General features: G+C 36.2%; 1 non-coding gene across 1 annotated transcript; it reads left to right on the forward strand.

The window, feature by feature from the left end:
• The first annotated feature begins 23,544 nt into the window (after nt 1-23,544).
• Nucleotides 23,545-23,647, forward strand: LOC115847908 (U6 spliceosomal RNA). Its single transcript, XR_004037527.1, has one exon. It is a non-coding gene; the product is annotated as a U6 spliceosomal RNA (small nuclear RNA).
• The last annotated feature ends 1,698 nt before the right edge of the window (nt 23,648-25,345 follow it).

Raw genomic sequence — 25,345 nt, forward strand, 5'->3', positions numbered from 1 at the left:
AAATTATCCCAGAACACTCACTAAACTTATAAAATTGTTTGAGAATAGAGATAACATTTCTTGCACCAAAAAAATGAATAAAATGTTGATGACAGTATCCTGATGCTTGCTGCCCCTTATAGGATGCAGCTCTATCATACTCCTCAATTTGGAGACTTAAAATGAAGTTTAGAGCATGAGAAGTCACAAATATGGTAATGGGCATCAAAATACCATGGTCACCCAAGAAAAAGGTGGTACCTTTTGCACCAAATAATAACATTTTTTTAAGAGCAAATGGGGTTGGGGAGAGAGAGACAGAAACAGAGAGAGAGACAGAGAGAAAGAGAACAGTAAAGAAAAGAGAGGGAAAGGGAAGAAGAAGAAGGATGGGGGCATTGAGAGATAGAAGGGACGAGGAAAAAGGCAAACAAAAGGAATTGTAAAAAAAAATCTACTCATCCTTCAAGCTACATCTTGTGAGTTTTGTGACTGATGAAACCTGTCCACAGTAATGAATTTACTATCAACTAAAGACTCAACTTTTGGATTTTGTTTTTGCTTTGTACTTTAGTTTGTTTTTCTTTAAAATGCTATCATCTTAGAAAGTCCAAGCCTGAGATTTCCCATATATTCCCTCTGGATCCTCTCAAACTGTGATCCTTTAAAAAAAAAAAAAAAAAAAGTACATGATTTAAAAGATTGTTTGCCCAGTAGTAAAGCAGGTTGAAACTTCAAATAGAGCACATGTTACTTTCAGGAAAGTAGAACTCTTCCCATTAGTATAAGTGATGAGCTTGTTCTAATAATTCACATATAGTTAATTCAGTCTTATGTTTACAGGATAAAATAAATTACAGGGTTTTTAAAAATTTTTATTTGTTTATTAGCTTTTTATTTTATAATGGAGTATAGTTGATTCACAATGCTGTGCTAGCCTCAGGTGTACAGCAAAGTGATTCAGCCACACACATACATGCATTCATTCTTTTTCAAACTCCCCTCCCACCTAGGTTGCCACATAATATTGAACAGAGTTCCCTGTGCTACACAGTAGGTCCCTGTTGGCCATCCATCCCAAATATAGCAGTGTGTACATGTCAATCCCAAATTCCCCAACTATCCCTCCCCCCCACCATTTCACCCTAGTAACCATAAATTCATTCTCTAAGTCTGTGAGTCTGTTTCTGTTTTATAAATAAGTTCATTTGTTTCATTTTTTTAAGATTCTACATATAAGTGATATCATATTGCTCTTTCTCTGTCTGACTTACTTCACTCAGTAAGACAATCTCTAGGTCCAATCATGTTGCTGTAAATGGCATTATTTCATCCTTTTTAATGGCTGAGTAATATTCCATTATATATATTATCACATCTTCTTTATCCATTCCTCTGTTGAAGAACATTTAGGTTGCTTCCATGTCTTGGCTATTATAAACAGTACTGCAATGAACATTGGGGTGCATGTATCCTTTTGGACTATGTTTCTCTCTGGATATATTCCCAGGAGTGGGATTGCTGAATCATATCATAGCTCTGTTTTTAGTTTTTTAAGGAACCTTCATACTGTTCTCCATAGTGGCTGTATGAGTTTACATTCCCACCAACAGTGTAGAAGGGTTCCCTTCTCTCCACACCCTCTCCAGTATTTACTGTTTGTGGATTTTTTGATCATGGCCATTCTGACTGGTGTGAGATGATATGGTTTGATATTAACTCCTTCTTTAACCCTCTGACATCCAATGCTACATTGCTCTATTATCTAGTACTGTTCATCAAATTTATTTATCAAGAATACCATCACTGTGCCATTTCATTCTACTTACAGAAAGTCTTCCCCTTAATGGCACATCCCCATTCCTAGTATTTCTATAAGAGAATGACATATTCCCTTTGGCTGTCTCTCCAGCCAGAATAAAGCCAGTGCTCCACAGTCCTGTTTCCACATGGCTTCTTCTTCAGAGCCATTTATACCTTCATTTTGATGATCAGTTTCAAGAGGTATTAAATTACAAGGTATTTATAACACTACCATACAACATTTTATAGTTAAGGAAAATAGTATTTCAAGAGCCTATTACAATATAGTTTATGATGTTTGTTTTATAACATTTCAAAAATCACTTGCTCTATTTTCACATATGATAGGATACATATTTTTAGAAAATCTATGTGAAATGGCTTTTATGTATATTTGTAAGCATTGCCATATAAATGATTCAGGGAAAAAGTAATCAAACTATTACTCAACTCAATTTACCACTTGACCACATATTTCATGTCATTCATGTATTAATTAATTTATATATTTATACATGTAGATGCATGCATATATATACATCCACTTATATACTAATTTATTTAAAAAATGGATCAAAACTCCTCTGTTCTAGGTACTCTTTTGAGCCAAACAGTAATATATTCATGATTATTTGGCTTTGCTTTTTAAAATGTTTTGCTATTTTTAAAATCCAATGTGTCCTGTTAAAGCAAAGTTTGTTTACAAGACCATTTTATGTTCAAATTTTTAATGGACACTGGATAGCCTAATGGAAAATCATCTTCAGAGAATTTCAGGGGTTTTTTTTAATAGAAATTACAAATATGTTCAAACACCTGCACATTTCTTAGCATTGACCACCAGTCAAAGATCCAGTGACAAATTCCTCTGAACCTTAAAATCTCTAGAGAATTTCTTTCCTACGTTGGATTGATTTGCTTCTTTATCTTTTTCTTTCTATAATAGGCATTGCTCTGACTTGGGCTTCCCTTTAGCAGAACCTAGAAACAAAGTGAGGGGAGGCCATTAAGAGAAAATCTGGATCTGGAATATCTCTGATGCTGAGAGGGGCACAGTGGGGATCAGGAAGCAGCAAGGAAGATGCTTAGTTTAAGTAAGATATCCAAAATACATAGGTCTTTTCAGAGTACATACTTCTAGTCAAAAAAAAGATGTTATAAGACCTAATTATTTGCCATCTTAAAAATCTTCACAGTATTCCATCTACCAAAAACTCATTATCTTTAGCTCTTTCCATTTTAATTGCTGACTACAGTATGGTTAACTTTCCATGTTATCCAGCATTATTGTAAAAAGAATTGGTGCAAACAGAGTTCACAGTGAGATTTCTACACACTCATTCTTTATTCATCTTCATGTTTATTCTTTAAAAGTTCCCTATAGAGATCCATTTGAATGATATTCATTTGAATATCCATTTGAATATTCAAGAATCTGGGAATATGACACTAATTCCCAGAACTAAGAAAATAATAAAGATCATAATGGAAATAAATGAAGTAGATAACAGAAAAATGATAGGGAGTAATCAACAAAACTAAAAATTTGTTCTTTGACAGGATCAACAAAGTTGATGAAGCTTTAGATTGACTAACCATGAAAAAAAGGGAGATTGCACAAATTAATAAAATTAAGAATGAATGAGGATACATTACTACAGACTTTAGAGGAATATAGAAGATTATAAGAAAATATTGTGAACAAACATGTGCCAAAAATTAGATAAATTAGATGAAATTGATTCATTCTTAGAAAGACACAAAGGACCACAACTCATTCAAGAATAATTTTAAAATAAGCATAGACATATAACAACTCTAAAGACTGAATTAGCTTTCAATAAATTTCCCTCAAAGAAAAACCCAGGCTCAAATAGCTTCTAAGGCAAATTACAACAACCATTTAAGGAAAAATTAACATCAGTTCTTCACAAGCCATTTCAAAGACTAGAAGAGGAAGAAACACTTCCCATTGCATTCCATGAGGCCAATATTATTTTGATATCAAAGCAAAGACAGAAAAATAAACCAATATCTCTTACAGACATAAATTCCTCAACAAAATACTAGAAAACTAAATCCAGCAATATATAAAAAAGATCAGGGCTTCCCTGGTGGCGCAGTGGTTGAGAGTCCACCTGCCGATGCAGGGGACGCGGGTTCGTGCCCCGGTCCGGGAGGATCCCACATGCCGCGGAGCAGCTCACATGGCATGTGAGCCATGGCCGCTGAGCCTGCGCGTCCGGAGCCTGTGCTCCGCAACGGCAGAGGCCACAACAATGAGAGGCTCGCGTACCGCAAAAAAAAAAAAAAAAAAAAAAAAAAAAAGATCATAGCATGACCAACTGAGATTTATCCCAGGAATGCAAGTTGCTTCAGCATATAAAATCAATCAATATAAAACACCATGTTTATATAATAAATGGCAAAACCCCATGATAATAGATGCAGAAAATCATCTTACAAACAATAATGACCTTTCATGATAAAAAAAAACACTAAAAATATCTAGAAATAGAACGGAACCTTTCTGATAAAAGCAATCTATGAAAAACTCACAGCTTGCATCATAATGGTGAAAGATTGACAGCTGTCTTCCCACGCTCAAGAATAAGACAGAGATGTCCATTCTCACCACTTTGCAAAACTGCAGTGGAAGTTTTAGCCAAGAGAATCAGGCAAGAAACAGAAATGAAAGGCATTCATAATGGAAAATAAAGAACATATAAAATTTTTCCTCTTCACATAAGCATAATATTGGATGTAGAAAATCTTAAGGAATTCAAAACAAAACTATTATAGCTACTAAACTGTTCAGCATGTTTGCATGATATAAGGTTAATATGCAAAGTTAATTGTATTTCTCTACATTAGCAATGATAATGTGAAAATAAAATTAAGAAAAAAATACATTTACAATAGTATCAAAAATAATAAAATTCTTAGGAATAAACTTAACAAAAGAAGTAAAAGGTTCATACACAGGAAACTCTAAAACATCACTGGAAGAAACTCAAGGTGACCTAGTTAAATAGACAGGCATTCTGTATTCATGAATTAGAAAATTTAATATTGTTAAGATGGCAATACTCTAAAAAAAACTGATCTACAAATTCAAAAATAATCCCCTCTCAAAATCCATGCTGCCTTTTTAGTTGATCCTAAAATTTACATAGAAGTGCAAGGAATCTGGAATAGCTGACACAATCTGGAAGAGGAAGAACAAAAAACAAAGTTGTAGGACTCATACTTCGCAATTTCAAAACTCACTACAAAGCTACAATAAAGACAATATGATACTGTCATAAATACAGAGATATAGATCAATGGAATAGGAATGAGAGTACAGAGATAAAGCTTCTCATTTTTGGTCAACTGATTTCAGACAAGAATGTCTAAAGCATAATCTTAGCAACAAATAGTTCTGTACAACTGAATATCCACAGGAAAATGAATAAAGTTGGACCCTTACCTAGACAAAAATTAATTCAAAATTGTTCAAAACCCTACATGTAAGAGTTGAAAGTATATAACTATTAAAAGTAAACATAAGAGTAAAGATTCATGATCTTGATTTAGGCAATGGTTTCCTTTATGTGACCCAAATCATAGAAATAAAAGAAAAAAAAAGGCAATATGGCCTTCATCAAAATTAAAATTTTTTGTGTTCCAAATGACACTATTTTAAAAAGTGAAAAGAACTCACAGGATAGGAGAAAATATTTGCAAATCATCTATCTGAGAAGGGGCTATTATCCAGAAAATATTTTTAAAAACTCTTACAACTCAACAATAAAAAGACAAATATCCAACTTTTAAAAATAGAAAAGGGTTTGAATACTCTTCTCTGAAGAGTATGTACAAATGTCAATGAGCACATAAAGAGATACTCAACACCATTAGTCATTAGGGAAATGCAAATTCAAACCACAGTAAAATACCACTTCACATCCACTTGGATGGCTATAATTAAAAAGTGGGACACTAACAAGTGCTGCATGGATGTGGAGATATCAGAACCCTCATATTACTGATAGAAATATAAAGTGATGCAATCTCTTTGGAAAATAGTTTGGCAGTTCCTCAATATACTAAACATAGTGTTACCATATTACCCAGCAATTGTACTCCTAAATATCTACTCAAGAGACATGAAACCAAATATACATATAAATCTTTTATATAAATTTTTATAGCAGCATTATTCATAAAAGCCAAAGAGTGAAAACAACCCAAAAGTCCATCAACTAATGAATGGATAAGTAAATGTGGAATATTATTCAGCAATAGAAAGGAATGAAATACTAATACAAGCTACAGCATGAGTGAATCTTGAAAATGTTATGCTAAAAAAAAAGAAGCCAATCATAAAAGACCACATATTGTATGATTCCATTTATGTAAAAAATCCAAAAGCAGTAAATGCATAAGACATTTTCAGGATGAAAGGTTATTGTTGCATAACTCTGCTAATACACTGAAAACACTGAAATGTAACTTTAAAGGAGAGGCTTTTATGGTATGTGAGTTATATCTCAATAAAGCTGATATAAATAGGAAAAAGATCCCCCTGATTACCATGTAAAATTTGATTTTATGAGAGCAAGATCTGATGTCAGATCTTTCATGGTAGGTGGCTAACCATATAGGTCAGCAAGTGAAGATGGTGATTTAGACAAAACCAATCCCTCTTGTCGTTCTGCAAATACCACTACAGCTTTGGGAGGAAACAATATGAAAAGCAAGGCTTCAACACTGCATCATTCTAAAGCATTCTAGTCCATCAGGGCCAATTATCTTTAATGGGATGGAAATTCCTACTGCCACTGAGTTGGGGCTGATTTGAGATTAGGAAGCAAATTCTCAAAGGACAGATGATCTTCAAATCACTGTCTATGAAAGTATCAGAGATAACAAAATAAACTGGTCTATTTGTCATTGGTACTTTTATAATGATAGTGTGATGTTTTTAAAATATGAATTTATTCTCTTATTCCTAATTTCTGTCTCATTCAAAACAATTATTCCCTTCAGTTTTATTAAGATTTGGTGTTCTTGCATTACAGAACAATAGGATATCCCTAAACTGTGAGAACCACTGCCCAAGAACCCCAATTTCAACGTGTCCTTGAAAACACAAAAGGAAAAGTTTGCAAAGCCTCTACTTTCACCCTCTCAGGAATCACCTTCATCACACAGCTAATCTAAACCTCTCTGCTGTTTCCCACTATCACGTGTATCTCTTGTCAGCAAGATCTGCAAATTACCCTCTAACCATTCAATTCACATCTTGTAGTGTTTAATGTCTGTCTTTTTTGTCTTTTCTGTACATTAGTTCCTGCCAAATGCTTTCTTTGAAGAGAGAACAAAATAAATTCTGGCCACTAAGAAAGGCCAGACCTAATTCCATCTTCAAAATGTTCAAGTGATGAAATAGCATTTTACCCCTTTTGGGTCATAGTTATGGAAGGGAATGGAGAGTTTTCTAGTTCACGTAAACAATCCTATCAACCGCACAAGGAAGAAAGAAGCCTGAGTAAATGCATCAGGTCCGACATTCTTAGAGGAGAGTTACTTTCAATGTTGTAGCTGGGAGCAAACTAAGAATTTGCGTAGTGTAGGTTGTTTTTACTCTTGGCAACCCTTAAATTCCTAGTAAAAAAAAAAATTAAAAACATCTTTGAAGTCTTCTTCAATCCACTATCACCCTGAGCAAACACTATTTTGACGAGCACAGTGTCAATGAATCATAAACAAATGGATTAAATTTCTAATAAACTACTCATGAGTTTTAAAACTTAGATAGCAGTCTACTTCCTGCTGTTTTGAATCTTAAAGTAAAAAAAAGTGGTTGCAAGTTATGTGCTGATATTAAATTTCTTTCTGTTCTTTATCAAGCATTTCACATAAGAGACCAGAAGTCACTCTTCTGACTTTTGATTGGAGAAGTTTCACATAGCACTGCCTTTTTATTTTATTTTTTCTTCCAGAAACGCTGCCAGAAGTCTCTATGAGTCTGGCACAGTCATGTTGAATCTGTGTATAGATGTTCAAAGTGAGCACCTCTAAAAAACCATCATTAGTTACACCAACTACAGTTACAGTCACACCAAGTAACTTGGGGTGGAGGTAGAAAAAGGGAATTCCTACAATTAGAATACCACTATTATCATTCAATAGGTTCCATGTTGTATGCCTGCTATTAACTTGTTGGATTGACTTTTCAAACCCAACAAGCATTATGACATCACCTTACCCTTTTTTTTTTCTGTCACTCAAGTAGTAGCCTCTCTCAGGTGATGATAATGGAGTGCAAATGTTCTGCTTTCTTTTTTTTTTTTTTTTTTTTTTGGAGCACAGGCTCCGGACGCACAGGCCCAGCGGCCAGGGCTCACGGGCCAGCCGCTCCACGACACGTGGGATCCTCCCGGACCGGGGCACGAACCGGCGTCCCCCGCATCGGCAGGCGGACTCTTAACCACTGCGCCACCAGGGAAGCCCTGTTCTGCTTTCTTTATCCCGGGGTGAGAAAGAGAGAGAGAGAGAGAGAGAGAGAGAGAGAGAGAGAGAGAGAGAGAGACCAATAATGGGATCACAGGAATGAGAATGAATGACAAAATGGAAAGAGGGAGGAGAGGAAGGAGTGAGTGCATGTAATGAGAGTGACAAATTAGTCACTGGAGGAGTCAAAGTGAAAAAGAACAGCTGTATAACACAAAAGTGCACAAGCACTGCTATCTCATTAGGGTTTACTAGCTGCAAGGAAATGGGGCGTGAGAGAAAGCCATGGCTCTGAGGAAGAGAGGAAGTCCTTCATGTATTATTTGGAGGGGTAGAGTTTCAGTGTTCTCAGCCTTCCCTTCCTCTCTCCCCTCCTCCTACCACCCAAAAAGCATTACTTATGCCTGATTTGCTTATTTCTCAAGAGTCAGTGAGTAATTTTAATGTGCTTTGTGGATAAAGCCAACAATGTTATGGAGAAAGAAGGAAGAAAAAACATTTTTTTTTCGATATCCCATCGCTGTTCTCTTGATTGAAATACACTTGGCCCTAAATTAGCTGATCAAGCATTACTGGCATTCCTAGTATGGGAGAACCCATGGAAAATTAGCATTTTGTGTGAGACTGCCTTTATGAGCAGGCTGAGAAAGCATCTATCACTCTTGTGATTTAAGGAGCACTAAAATCCCACTACGCTCCAACACAGCTCCTCATATTTAATGCCACCTACTAGAAAGTTCCACATTACTTTCTCTTCAGCTTTCTTCTTCCTTTTAAATAACGGATTTTTAACTTGAATTCCTTGGGTGGTTTCAGGACACCCAGAACATTTTTACTTGGAAGACTGTTAAGCTGTATTGACCAAAGAAAAAATAATATGGGGTGAGGGGAATGGGGTTAGGTGGCTGAGAACCAATACTTCTGCTCACTGTAAAGAGGTTTTTGGTGGAGGAAGGAATCAATTCATTATCTGTTACTCCATTTGACAGAAGTGGGATTACAGGTTGAGATGTTGAAGGAGGTCCAATTGGGCTCAACAGGGAATTGTTCAACGATGAAGCAGGGAGCTTCTGATTGTGGTGAAGTAAAACAGAGGTTAAATGCCACCCAGTATCAGCAATATTTCTTTTATTGGGTAGGAATACTCCCTGTCTCCAGAGATCCCATTCAGTATCTGTTTATTCTCATCAATTACACCTTATATGAAGAAACACCTTTCCAATATGGACTTTGCCTTAGTATAAACTTTCCAAAGTTCTCTAGCTCTAGAAGAAAAAACCTATTTAGGTTCCATTTTAAAATCTTACTGTTTAAACCATCTGACCTGGGACTACATAATTCTGCTGAAATACATAAAATGGCTTTTGTCACTGACTGAACCATAACCATCACTGAAAGCCATTCTGGGGGGAAATGTCAATGGCTTCATCCATAGTTTCAAATATGGTGTTTCCATTCAAGCAACTGGACAACACACTCTTTCTAAACAGGAAAATCTCAATATTTGAGTCCAGTCAAACAAAATCCTCTCTCCTATTGTCATTTTGTATTGTATATCATTTAAAATTCTGAAGTTAGATTAAGTATAAAAATAAATTATTTGCAAAACAATTGCAAAGTGAAAGTATTTTTCGGAGGAAGAGATACAATTTTGCAGCCAAAATTTTTCTATATGAAGTTGCTGGGTAATATAACAAACTAACAAATCCTTTCATATCATAAATCACAAAAACATGGTAAATATGAATTGAGAGGAAAGAGAATGCAAAGTGCAGCTATAGAAATATTGATTAAGAAATATTGCTCCAGGTTGAGAATAACCTGAGTAGCAGGGTTGGGACAACAGAATGTGAGGAAGTGAAACACAGGACAGTTAAATCTGTCTGGGTATGATTTGAGTCAGGGAATTGTGACTGAACCCAGCTGGCTGAACCCAGGAGAAATTCAATAGATGGTATTTCTTTGAACACCAGTGGCATAATCGTTCTGGAATTTTGGCAAAGGCAAGGTTATTATAGGTATAAGGAGATGGTCATTCCTGAAAGGAAGATAAGAATCAAAGACAAACTGCTAATGCCAAATTTTGGCTAAGACACAAAGAAAAAAAGATGGCAAATCCTTGAAGAAAAACTACATCTGTGTCAAAAGTGTACTTTAAATTGATTTAACAAGCAAGTTCTTGTCATTAACAGGATTAGACTGCATGCTACTGGAAAAATATGACACATACATAGTATTTGTTTTCCTGCTGAACAAATAGAGAATGGGGAGAAAAACAATAACAGGTACCATCAAACTTTCATTGATCTTGAAATATCATGTGCAATTCTCATGAGGCTGAGATATAGGCAGCTTTTGAACATGGCTAAGATTGACCAAACCACAATTTAAAATATTTTACATAGCTATATGAAACTAATAAATAGTAGCAATAGGCAGGCGTTAGATGATGAAGATATTCAAGCACATTAGGCAAATAGACAATTGCCTACGTTTTGACAACAGTGGTACATCTGCTTTACTTGGTAAGATCTGCAAGACAGAGTAGAAAGAACAGAGGCTTTAGAACATAAAGGCCCTGACACAAGCTCCAGGTTTACCACTGACTAGGAGTGTGGTTGTATTCAGGAACAGTTACTATCTCTGATTTCCATGAGCTACAGTTTGCATATAAAGAAAGGGCCACATATGAAGAAAATAACAGCATGAGTATCTGTCTCATAGAGTGATTATGAAGATCCAATGGTATGGCATATGTGAAAACATTTTCTAAATTATAAAGTGCTATGAAATTGTAAGCTATGATTCATCAATAATCAAATACATCCACAGATGTTTCCAAAAGTCAACTCAACTATAAACGGCAACTTCAAACCCATGGTTGCAAACCAGCCATGTGCTATCACATTCAAAACTCAGTCATTTAGGCCTCTAAATATTCTGGGAATAGTGTTCATTTTTACTAAAGGAAGGTTTGGTGAAGCTGTTAATTTAGTAATAGGTTGTACTCTTTTCAAGATTAGTCATTAGGGTTTAACATTATATTGCTGTTAGAATAAAGACCCTAAAACGGACAGCATTTAAAAGAAATGAACAAACTACAGTGGAAAAATGTAATACCAATAAAACAAAATGAACTGTTTTGCTAATGGGCTTGTGTCTTTATCAATAAATCATGTAACTTCTTTAAGATTCATTCAAAAGTTAATGAATTTTTGGTTTGTGATTTAAGCAAAATATGCTGTTAAATCAGAAAAATGATGGTAAAAACCATTTGTGTATATAGAAAATGTCCCTCCGGTCTAGTTACCTAGCGATATTGAGGGTCATAATTTGGATAATATTTTAGGAATGACCATTAAAAACAAAATATATCATTGTTAGTAAGTTTCAATACAACTTGTTCTGCATGTCTATCTTAACAACCATAAGAAATCACATCATTTTTTATTTCCTGGAGTCCTTTAAAACGCAAATTGTTTTTGAATCTAGTACTTTTCCAGTTCATTGACAACTAAGGCTATGAAGTGGAGACAATTATAATGTAAGTCTTAATTCTCTGGGCTTGGATGACTGACAGGTCCCAGGTGCTCTCATCGAGAGATGATATTCTCCGGGTGGCAGAGCATGGGTCCAGGGTAGATTTCACAGGCAGTTAGGCTGATGGCTCTACAATTGCTTCCTGGTCTGTCACTCGCCTGCCTGTTGATGGGTTTCAATGGGCTCTCCAGGTCCCCTTCGGTGTAATTTATTCTTGACTTCTCTTTGATCCTGAGGTAATGGAGCATTTTATCAATTTTAGTGAATAGGTTTTGATCAGATTTTTTTTTCAGAAGATCAGCATTCTCAGCTGTTTGGTCAGGGAAAGCAGGAAAGGAGGTGAGGCAGAAGGCCTCTTTCCCTGTCTCTGGATGCTTTTTAAGTTAACCTTTATAATGCGTTCCAGGTGGCATTCCTCTAGTCGTCCGAAAGAGAAAGTTTTAAAAAACACAGCAATGCTCACTTAACCCTATCTAGAATGAAAGGCACCTTATCAGAGGTCCACTGGCAAGGGATTTGGATGTTGAGTTTTTGTAACCTTACCTTTGTTGTGGTAGTGTGATTTGGGCCATTTCATAATCCCTTTCTGAGTTTTAATATAACTTATTAAGCCAGCAGGATATATTTATCCAGTCATCTCCAGGATAAAAGGAGAGTAAAATGGTAAGCTCCAGAAAATTCAGTTATTCCAGATATTGAGTGTTGGCAGATAAGTTACTGTGCTGCGATTTGGTTCATCAAAGAGAGAAAGAGAGATTTTTTTTAATTTCCAAATTAAGGGCAATTATTAGAAAGCCACACTGACATAAAATTTAGTTAGATTTATCCTTGGCTCTTCATTAGCATTCATGAAACTTTAAATTGTGATACGTCTTAGAATAAATTGAGGAACAGAGTTTATCTATTAGAAAAAAAAAAAGAGTTAGTTATTTACTTTAAAGTACTGTTCATAGGGCTTCCCTGGTGGCGCAGTGGTTGAGAGTCCGCCTGCCGATTCAGGGGACACGGGTTCGTACCCTGGTCCGGGAAGATCCCACATGCCGTGGAGCAGCTAGACCAGTGAGCAATGGCCACTGAGCCTGCGTGTCCGGAGCCTGTGCTCTGCAACGGGAGAGGCCACAGCAGTGAGAGGCCCGCATACCGAAAAAAATAAAAAAAATACTGCTCATAAGATGGGTTAAGGCCCTATGTCTGGGATTTGAAGTGGAATATTTCTTTAAAATATTATAAATAAGAAATTGAAGCCTCTAAAATTCAGTGAATACTATTTTGTTGATCTCATCTCATTTAATGCATTAAGTTTTCTGAAGGAAGCGATAATACTGACAATATGTAGTGGATTTTTTGAGACAGTTCTGATTTCATGTTATTTCATCTTCTTATATAGGTTATTTCTTTAAAGGTGTAATACATGCAATTTAATGTCAAATTTAAAAATAAACCCCCTGCTAACTCTATGTATTTATGGAATGCCTACTTGTGCTCAATAAATGTGGTGTTTGGTACAGAGACTACAGAATTGAATAAAACACTTGTCCTCATGGGTTTTCTTTAAGTTTTGTCTTCAAAAGCATGGCTACCACGACATTTCTAAGTCTTCTTTTCTCTGGCTGTTTATTCTTTGTTCTGGCTGCTAGAAAATCAAATTAATAGTCCATGACTAGCATCTGTCCAGAATTATATTGCATGTAATTTTATTATTCTTACCTACTGTTTTAGTCTTATTTTTATGCTCATTTCATTTATTTAAAACTAGTACTCTCACAGGCTGCCTCATATTACATTTTAAAATGAAATGTGACATTCATAAATAAGGAAAATAATAAATACATTGTTTTCCTCTCCCATTGAGCATCTATTAGACTGAACATGCAGTGAGTTTTCAATAAATCAGTGTTGATTGATTGATTAGTCATAAACCCAATGTTTTTCACTAAGTAGTAGGTTTTATGATTGTTGGTGTTTGCTACGTATGGTTACAAAAGAATTTTTTTCAAAATATAGGCCTCTCTTTTGTGAAAGAATTGTTCTGCCCTCAGATTTCCACAGCTGTGATAGTTTTACAAGAATTGGAATGGGAGGGTACCTCTGCTTCTTCCCTGTAAAGCTCTGTCTTAAAGATGGAATGTGGCCAACTGAATCCCTACACTTTGAATGCTGAACTGTTTTCCCACACAATTCCTTATGCTTTCTTCACGAGGACTGATTATTTATTAGCCAGGTGAATCATAGCGAGAGGATGGGATAAGACATTTTAAAGTTTCAAATATAGACTCACAATACTGTAGAATAACACAGTGAAGACAGTTCTAATAATGAATATGGCAAACAACTCCCATTGCCTGTACCTTTGCTGAATAAGTGAATGGATAAACAGGACTTTTACAGACGAGTCTCTAGTGAAGTGATATTTCAGTGGGTGTTCTGATGGATGTACACATGTATACTATAAGCCTTCTTCCTGTATTGAATCACTACTACTTTCAAGATACTACGTTGAATACATAGTTGAATTATGACCTAAATTCTGTTCTAGAACCTGCCCTCAAACTGTAAACAACAACCTATGGAGGAGACAGAAATACCACAGTCAAATACTTACATAACTTTAAGTTCTACAAGGAGAAACAAAGAGTAATGAGAGTCAACGCTTATGTAGCATTACTTATGGGCCAGGAAAATTTTAAGTACCATAAATGTAGTAAATTATTTCAATTTTATGAGAACTCTTCAAGATATATAATATTATTAACGTCATCTCTATCTTACAGAAGAGAAAAAGAAAGTAGAAGTTTAAATTTACTGCCTAAAGCAGAAATAAAGAAGGAAATTAAAAATAAATTATTTTGGGATCTAGGACATTTTATAGAATAAATAAAATTGGGGTTGGGGCCGGATCATGAAGGATCTTACATAACAGATCATTTAATATTTAATTTCACAAATATTTATTAAGTACTTCTAAGTACCAAGAACGGTCTTAGGAACTGGTGGATGTAGCAATGAACAGTGATATTATGGACATAATTTCCTCAGTTCCATGCTGCCTTCTCCAAGTTATTTTAATTTTGTTCTATCTGAAATTAAGTATTTTATCCTCTATGTGTACAGTGTTTCTCCTTTTCTTGAGGTCAGTTTTACAGAGTTGCAATCTCTTAGGTGGGCAATGAATGCTTATGGAGTAAATCAGTGGAAGTTAATGAAAGTTAAAGGCAGATTTAACTGTCGGGATTTTGCACTTGCTACTCTCTTATCCTAAGTCCCACGTCTGCCAGTTATTTACTTAGCAAATTTCCTCATCTCCATTAAGTTATTTTTTAATCCCTGTTCTGACCATGTATTAGTTAATGGTGTAACCTACCCCTCCTTCACCTGTCCAACACTCTTGTCCTTTACTCTGTTCTACTTTCTCTTTTCCTGCAGTATTATCACTGTACAAGTTATTTAATTTACTTATGTATGATGTTTGATACCTTTTGTCTGTCAGGACCCTTTAGAAAGTAAGTTCTGTGAAGGCAACTGTTCATTCATGTATCCAAAGTGCCTAGAACATAGCTGATACTCAACACATGTTTATTGAATAAATGAATACATGACTAAAAAAAGACAGAAAGTAAATGTCAGTGGGAAAAAATCGTGTCCTCTCCAACCATTGTTTAGTTACTATTTCTTACAATGCTCTTTCAAGACAAAAACTCAAGAGAGGACAGATAAAGTTAAAACAAACAAAGGTGATACTGCTGTGGCAGCCTCTTCAAATTCAAGTCGAGGGTCTAGATCCGAATCTAGAAAAGGCTGAAAGAAAGTATCCACTGTAAATTGTATCAATAGTGGCAAGAGTGTAAGAGTTGGAACAGAGTAATAAGTTAATTCACTTCTTCTTTTATTTTTGATGTCTGTTGGTAAATATTGTGAATGAATACTGCCAGGATTTTCAGTAAGGAGTACATGCAGGGACTAGTAAAGAGCAAAGTCTGCAATTTTTTAAGAGACATTTGGTTTATTAATAGGACATTTACAGAAGCCTCCAGAAGTGGCCATTACCAATGGGAAGGATTTGAGCTGAGATTCAAGATAAAGTCTCAGTCACATTAGGTTGGCTGCAATCCTGTTTGTACTCAGAAAACATTTTGTTCCCTGGTCTCAAAGGATAAGGAGCCACAGAGCACAAATATACCCCAGACTCAGAAAACATATCTAACAAGGATTCATTCTGAACACAAGGGGCTAGGCATTTCTTTAATGAAAAAAGTCAAGAATATGATATTATCTTCAAATATTTCCTACTTAAAATATATAAAATTCTTTAAAAAATGGAGAAAGTGGATTAACCTATGAAATCAAATAAAAATATCAGAATATATTTTCATAATGGAACAGCTACAATTAGCAGCCCCTCAAGGATAGATTTCTATGCAATTCAACAAATACTTATAGTGATAAATTACATTAATGTATCAATTTAGACATTGCCTATTTAGATTATAGAGTCTAATTATACAAGTTGAATATGTCTGGATTTCACTGCTTGTTTATCAGGTGTGAATTCTCTTTCTTTTTTTTGGAGGGGGGGGTACACAGGCCTCTCTCACTGTTGTGGCATCTCCCGCTGCAGAGCACAGGCTCCAGACACGCAGGCTCAGCGGCCATGGGTCACGGGCCTAGCTGCTCCATGGCATGTGGGATCTTCCCGGACCAGGGCACGAACCCGTGTCCCCTGAATCAGCAGGCGAAGTCTCAACCACTGTGCCACCAGGGAAGCCCAATTCTCTTTCTTTTTAAAGCCAAATGGAACTGAAGTGGAACTGAGAACATCTGAAAAATATGCTCTGAGTTTGTAGTCAGAAATGTCAAATTTACATTTTGACTAAATTAAGCAGTTTCAGTTTTTAAAGTATTTATATAAACAACATGTCAATAATTCTTAAGTTATGAGTTTAATTGTAAATGAGTGAAACAAAGTGGAGAGCACAAAAGTATACCAAAAATATCTGAATCATAATAGCTAAAAATGTAATTGTTACAATTCTGTGCAGATTCTACTATTTTTAAGACTTTCACCTGACAATTAACTATAGGAAGCTATACAACTTTAATATGTAATTTTATCTGAAGTATTAAAGTATTTTAAAGGAAAATGAGAGGATATCATAGTTACTTAACAGGGATACCGAATAAGGAAGCATTTGGGGTCTCACTGCAAAATAGGCACAGCTGCACATCAGTGCAGTTTAATAGCAACTACAACTAGTATTTTACTATTAATTCTGTCTGCTGCACAATGCTATAAAGTTCCTACTATGCAAGCATATCCATAAAGTTTTAAAAGTTGGCAATTTTCAATAAGAATGTTTCCTGTCAATACACATTAGCAATACGTGGAGTTCAATTATTGATATTTTTCCTTTTAATTTAAAAATAACCTTCCTTCAGCATTATCATTATTAATTTTGCTTATTGTGAGTCCATAGACAACACTAAATTGTGTACTGATAAATATTTGAGTCATCACTATTTTTTATCACTATTTTTCCAATAACTAGACTTTAAGGCAGTATGCACTGCAAATATCCCCCACTCTTATTCCTTATATATGTTTGTATATCAAAGTAGATATAAACTTACTACCTGTCAACACCCAGGGTGCTTATGAGTTTATACTTTGTTGGGGATACCTTGCCAAAAAAGTGTGATTTTAAATCACTTTAATATGGAGTCAAGTCTAATGTGTAGGTAATTTTGTGAACATTGTCATCTAGCATAACAGTACATAACTAAACGTTTTCTTTAGTTTACGAAGTAAATAGTATGCAATGCTCATGTGCCACAAGAAATAGTTTACTTTTTTTCCTTTTAAACTATATGTCATCCAGTTATTTTTTTTCAAAGAGAAGGTGAAAATATGTTGAAGAAAGGCAACTGGTTCTCTGCCTCTGTATAAGTGGACCCTGGTCAAATGTTTGTTGACTGCTGCTTCAGATAATAGTCTTTACTGGATTTAGTGATGTATTTGCCCACAACTTCTTGTGTTTTATACACATCCTCCAGTTGCATCCCAAAATACAAGACCAATTCTGTTGTTGCCGAAAATACAAGAAGGTTTCCATCATGGTTCAAGACTCAACATCAAGTAGGCTTTGATGAGCAAGACTCAGGCTTTGAACCTAACTTCCAGGGAGGCAATTGGAAGAGGAAGAAGAGAGCATGCTGAGGGCTATGACATCCCTGGCCCTTTTACACTCATTTTATATCTCACGACCCTAACTAACGGAACTCATCTGAGATCCCTTGACTTCTCAGTGGCCAAATTCAGAATGGAAGCCAGAATGATCTGACCTGATGCCCATGCTTTTTACTGCACTGTGCTACCTCTCCTAAGATGCTCAGGCCATTAGGACACTGACATTACATGTGATCAAATCTTCCCCTTTTATCCCAGTTCTAGCAACTACATCCTTGCTTTGTTGCTTCTGTATAGAAGCTCTGCCTCAGATTTCCACTGCCTTTCCAGCTTTTCATAATAAGGAATACATAAACCAATTAGCCCATAAAGTAGAGAAATTCAGTTAGAAAACAAAAAGCCTATGATGCAGACACCTATGATACTGACCTCTAGTCAGTAGGTAGTGTCTTCTGTCATCCATAAGGCAAAGGCAGGCATCAACATCATCTAATATGTCATATTAAATGGGGGAATTACTTGGTACCAGGGGTGAAATCAGGTTTGTGCCACATAACATAATTAATGTAAAGGGAAAATAATGAATTTGAAGGGATGCCATATGGCAGGCCATAACCCACTCACACCATGCATTCTATGAACAAGTAACTCTTTTCCGGTTGGTGCCCAAGGTTATTTCGGAAGATTTCAGCATCTCTTCTTGAAGCCCAAATTTTAAGTCCATGCAGAACCCATGAGCTTCAGTGTCTGGACAAAGGGACTTTTTAAGTTCCATACCATCCTTAGACTTTCTTACACCAGCTGTGAAAATCAATTAGCCCTGGTGAAAGCCGAGCTGCTCTATGTTCTCAATAATGAAAAGGGCCAACTGCACATAGCAATTTTCTCTGTCCTCACAAATACGAATGGGGACCTTGAATCTTTTTTCACTGCTCCATGGAATTGCCTTTAACTTCTATTTTGAAAGTCGCCAGACATGCCAGGAGATTAACACAGAAGACTCTCTGGAGCGGCAGGAAAATTATACCATTGCACAGCAGTGACATTTGTGACTCCCTCAGGCTGGTATGCAGCCACCAGACAGTCAAAACAAACACCTCCCAAACACACTCCAGAACTCAACTCCCCCTCGCCTCTGCTCCCTTAATAAAAATGGAAATTGCTGATGGTACCTCATCAATTTTAAAGCCCCAGTCAGTAGCTCAGATAATGCTTCAAGAAAACAACAGTAAGAAAATGCTGTGTAAAGCTGGACAGGGAGAAGACCACTGAGATAATAAGTGAGCACTGGGAAGTACCAGAAGGGCAGGGTTCACTCAATGGGTAAAAAGATTTGAGATTGCTCCTTACCATCCTGTCCTTTGTGGAAGGGTAGCCACTTCTGGAGAGGAGGAATAGAAAAGAAGCCTCTCTCCGTCTGGTCCTCTGTAACACTGCCATCATCATGCTCATCATCAACTGCTTTCTCTATAAAATCATGACCTCACAGTAAATTCTTCACTCAGTTAAGCAGGGTTTCTCAGCCTTGGCACTACTGACATACTGGGCTGAGTAACTTTTTATTGGGGAGTTGGAGGGACCACTCTGCATTGTAGGATGTTTAGCAGCATCTCTGTTTTTTTTTTGTTTGTTTGTTTGTTTTGGGGTTTTTTTTTGCGGTGCGCGGGCCTCTCACCGTTGTGGCCTCTCCCGTTGCGGAGCACAGGCTCTGGATGCGCAGGCTCAGCGGCCATGGCTCACGGGCCCAGCCACTCCGCGGCATGTGGGATCCTCCCGGACCGGGGCACAAACCCGCGTCCCCTGCATCTCTGACCTCTACTCACTAGTTGCCTGTGCTCAACCTCTCCAAGTTACAATAACCAAAAATGTTTCTAGTCATTATCAACTGTACCCTGGGGGGGGGCAAATTCACCCTAGTTAAGAATCAATGTTACATTGATGCTTCTTTTAAGTCCCCAGAGAACAAAAAAATTAGAAGACTCAAGGAAAATTCATGCTAGTAAAACTGTTGAGTATGTACCTAAACTGTGTCTGATACATACTGGCTCCATATTTATAATGCAATTAATCAAAAGGTAACTGGCTTTTATTACAAGTCTTTACATGCACATGGAGATAGAAAACTAGATAAACAAGGTTTCATTTTTAAAACAATTAAATTCAAAGACATTGCTTGTTTCCTTATATATTATTAAGATATTTTGTCTCACATTATAACAGTTAACACATTGCAATTCTCGCATATATTGTCTCATTTGTCTCACAGGGGAGAAAAATCAAATTAGTTCCCATTTTTATTTTGCAACCAGATGCAGTGAGTTTAAATGACTTGTTAGAGAGCAAATGTCAAGCCTTTTAAAATAAAAGTAATGCCTTTTTCTACACAACAGTCTTTCTATGTACTTGAATAAGACTCATATTTTGTACCTTAAAGTTAATAAAATTTAAGTATTTTAATTAAAACTGAATTATAAAGGAAGAATGACTAGATGAAGCTTAGATTCTTCCTTTCTCAGTTAAAAGTAATCAACAACTACCATGAGCAAGCCACTGTATTCATGGATGCTGAAGGCATAGAACAGTCGATTTTGAAGGGGATTATGGTCAGTTTTAGCAGTGAATGGTGAGTACCACATTCAACAGAGTGTGGTAGATTGCAGTACTACAATGGTTACAATGACTACAAATTCCTCCAACACCTGTATGGATAATACCCTTGATCTTGCAACTCCTCCAAGCTAATGGTGAAGCTTATGTGTTTTTCTACTCTCTAAATCTGGACTTGGCCATGTGACTTGCTTTGTCCAAGAAGTCATTAGAAAAAAATAGCAAAAGTAGAACTTGAAAGTGCTTCTACATTGGGATTTGCTCTCTCTTTGAACTCTATAACCATGACCATGGAAATGAGCCCAAGATAGCTTGCTGGATAATGAAAGACACATAGGCAAGTCATTGCTGTGGTCCAAGGTGACATCATGCCAACTTCTCACCTGTGAAAGAGAACATGCTAGACTAACAAGCCCAATCACCATCTGCCCAGAAAGATGGCATGACTTAGCCCAGACCAAAAGAATTGTCCAGAGGATACACAGAATCAGGAAATAATAAAGTTTTTTTTTTTTGTCTTAAGCCATTACGTTTTGGAGGTATTAATAGCAGAAAAAGATAACTAATGTAAGCTTTAAACTGCATAAGCTGGCAAGCAAACTACTATAACCAAGTTGGAGATCAAAATGAGTCTGTCACATGGTCACACTGCCTTTCGTTTAAGTGATCCATGAGAGAAATACAAGTTTGTTGGGCGAATTTCTATAATAGGCTGAAGGTAATAACTGAAGAATAGACACTATACAACTTCATACATATTATATATTGCTCTTAAGCTATAATCTTCACCCTCATCGTCACACTGCTTACTGTGAGGCAGGTACAGAGTGTTTAACCTGTCTCATTGTCGTCATCATGGGAAAAGATAGTAATACCCACTACCTAGAATTATTATAAGGAGGAAATTTGACTCAAGGAGTTGGTTACTTGTCCAGAATCCCATAGCTGATAATTATCAAAGTTAAGATTCGAATTCAGGCCTTAATAACATCATAGGTCGTGTTCTCAGTCACTACTCTCACAATCTTGTTTCAATTGATCTGTGTCTCCTTAAACTGAATTTTGTCATAGTTTCCCATCTACCAATTCATTCATCCACTTAGGCATGAATGGATGCATTCAACAAACTTCAAGTGCATAATATGTGCTAGATATTATTAATGAAAAGTTAACAAGATAGATACTATACCAGCTCCTGTAAAGCTGATTTAACTTACCTACTGTTAGCCCTCCACCTCCTACTTCCTTCACACCACCTATCCTGAAATAATTTTCTTTCTCTGTTTTTTTTTAAACACATTCACAGAGGTTTTCTTTTAGAATCATAGTAGACTTTTATAGCTTGTGGTAAGTCATGTTTCTCCAGAAACCAGACCAATGATATGTGCCATATATATATATATATATATATATATAGAGAGAGAGAGAGAGAGAGAGAGAGAGAGAGAGAGAGAGGAGAGGAAGAGAGAGAGATTATAAGAAATTGACCTATTTACGGAGGCTGAGAAGTCCCATGATCTGCCATCTGCAAACTGGAGGCCCAGGTATGCTGGTGGTGTACTTCTAGTTCAAACCTGAAGGCTTAATAGGAACCAGGGGGTCTAATGTTGTAAGTCCCAGTTTGAGTCCAAAGGCTCCAAAACCAGGAACACTGATATCTGAGGGCAAGAGAAGCTGGTTGTCCCAACTCAAACAGAGACAGCGAATTTTCCCTTCCTCCACATTTTTGTTCTATTCAGGCCCTCGTTGGATTGGATAATGTCCACCTGCATTGGTGAGATGGATCTCTTTACTGTCTATGATTCAAATGCTAATCTTTTCCAGAAACATCCTCACAGATACACCCAAAAATAACGTTTTACCAGCTATCTGGGCATCTCTCAGCCCAGTCAAGTTAACACATAAAATAACCACCAAAGAGCTATGGAGGACCTTTAGGGACAATGCAATACAACCCAATCAGTGATCAGATTAGGTTAGGAAACAGAACTCTAGAGAGTTTATAATTTCAACAAAATGAATCACATGTGTGTGTGTCCACCCATGTGCATTTGTGGTATCCAAATACATAAACATCAGGGAACATTTTCTGAGAAAATTAAAAAGGGAAAAATTTTAATCTCAGAGTGAGAGCACACACAGCAGACATTATTTTCAAAAATGGAATCAGATCTATGGATACAGAGCTATCCTCTGTTCCAGATGTCATTGGAGCTATTTTGCATAAATTATTTCCTTGAAATCTCACAGCCACTTGTAAGGTAAAGAGTGGAAAAAGAATGGCAGCATGGGTACAGAGCTCCTACTCCAAATCCTGAGCTCTCTACACTGCCTTCTAACTAATTAAACACATCTAGAATGGATAAACAATGTCCTACTGGATAGCACAGGGAACTATATCCAATCTCCTGGGATAAACCATAATGGAAAAAATATGAAAAGAACATATATATATTTACATATGTGTATAACTGAGTCACTTTGCTGTACAGCAGAGATTGAGACAACATTGTAAATCAACACTACTTCAACAGGAAAAATAATAAAGTAAAGGTATTATTTTGGCTGGAAAAAAACCCATCTAGGCAGGTTACCTTTAAAATCATGTCAAGGCATTCCCACAAATGTATCTCTGACTCTGACAAAAAAAGGATACAGACAGTAAGCCAAAGATGAGCATTCAATACTGGCTAATGTTTCATGAAGGAAGACTAACTGGTGTATTAACAGTTTAGCACCCTCTTTAGGATATAATATAAAATCCATACATTTCTTTTTATTTAAATCATAGAATCCAGTTTTATAAAATAGTGCTAATGTAAGAACATTTCATAAAACCCCAACATTTTATACTCTGTATGCTCTGTCAGTGGCTAAGAGCACTGATACTGTCAAACACCAGCATCCATACTTGAGATAAAAGATTTTATTTAGTGCTTGCTTCGGCAGCACATATACTAAAATTGGAACGATAGAAGATTAGCATGTCTCCTGTGCAAGGAGGACACGCAAATTTGTGAAGCATTCCATATTTGTACAGCCACTATGGAGAATAGTATGGAGGGTCCTTAAAAAACTAAAAATAGAACTACCATACAACCCAGCAATCCCACTACTGAGCAATATACCCTGAGAAAACCATAATTCAAAAGAGTCATGTACCACAATATTCGCTGCAGCTCTATTTACAATAGTCAGGACATGGAAGCAACGTAAGTGTCCATTGACAGATGAATGGATAAAGAGAATGTGGGACATATATACAATGGAATATTACTCAGCCATAAAAAGAAACGAAATTGAGTTATTTGCAGTGAGGTGGATGGACCTAGAGTCTGTCATACAGAGTGAAGTAAGTCAGAAAGAGAAAAACAAATACCATATGCTAACACATATATATGGAAACTAAAAAAAAAAAAAAAAAAAGGTTCTGAAGAACCTAGGGGCAGGACAGGAATAAAGGCACAGACATAGAGAATGGACTTGAGGACACGGGGAGGGGGAAGGGTAAGATATGACAAAGTGAGAGAGTGGCATGGACATATATACACTACCAATTATAAAATAGATAGCTAGTGGGAAGCAGCTGCTTAGCACAGGGAGATCAGCTCGGTGCTCTGTGACCACCTAGAGGGGTGGGATAGGGAGGGTGGGAGGGAGATGCAAGAGGGAGGAGATATGAGGATATATGTATATGTACAGCTGATTCACTTTGTTATACAGCAGAAACATACCATTGTAAAGCAATTTTACTTCAGTAAAGATGTTAAAAAAAATAAATTAAATTAAATTAAAACATAGATAAACAACAAGGACCTATTCTACAGCACGAGGAACTCGTGCTGTAATAACTTGTAAGGGAAAAGAATCTGAAAAACAACATATATATGTGTGTGTGTGTGTGTGTATATATATATATATATATATATATATATATATATATATATATATATAACTGAATCACTTTGCTGTATCTGAAACTAACACAATAGTGTTAATCAACTATACTTCAGTTTAAAAAAAATATTTGTGGAAAAAAAAGATTTTATTTAAACCAACAAATTATCATTTTTTACAACAAAAGTGTAACATAAGTGATTTGTGAATTGCAAATTGATCTTCCCTGCTGGGAGCCATAACTAGTTTTAGAACTTTTGCTAGAACAGGCCACATATAAATATGTGACTATTAAATAATGCCCAGGTCTTGATGACATAATTTATTCTTCGGACACAAGCTGTTTTATTTTCTATCCACCTGTTAAGTGTTCCGTTGTAGTAAACCAAGGAGAATGAATCAAACATGACACAAACTCCAGCTGCTATGGGTAGACTGGGGCAAACCTTGGATAATATGTTTCATTTAAAGCATTGACAAGCAAACATTTCCAAGGTCTGTAAATCACTCCAGTGGTTGCTAATTGGGACTACAAACATTTCACAGGACATGTTATAAGAATTGTTTCTCCTACTTAAGGCTTCTCAAGAGCATATGAGAAAATGCCTCAGTATATTCAGCAGGTGTTCTGAAGACTCCATAAAACAGCTACTAGTATGGAACCTTCCAGGTAGGTAGAACTTTGACCAGCATCTTCTGAAATGCTTTTCTCAGGCCTGGTGCATAATGGTGTTTTGTGTGTGTGTGTGTGTGTGTGTGTGTGTGTGTGTCTGTGTGTGTGTGTGTGTGTGTGTAAGAAACAAACAGACATTAAGTGCATATACTGCCAAGTTTGTA

The sequence above is a fragment of the Globicephala melas genome, chromosome 2 (genome assembly GCF_963455315.2).
Source record: "Globicephala melas chromosome 2, mGloMel1.2, whole genome shotgun sequence".
NCBI lineage: Eukaryota > Metazoa > Chordata > Mammalia > Artiodactyla > Delphinidae > Globicephala > Globicephala melas.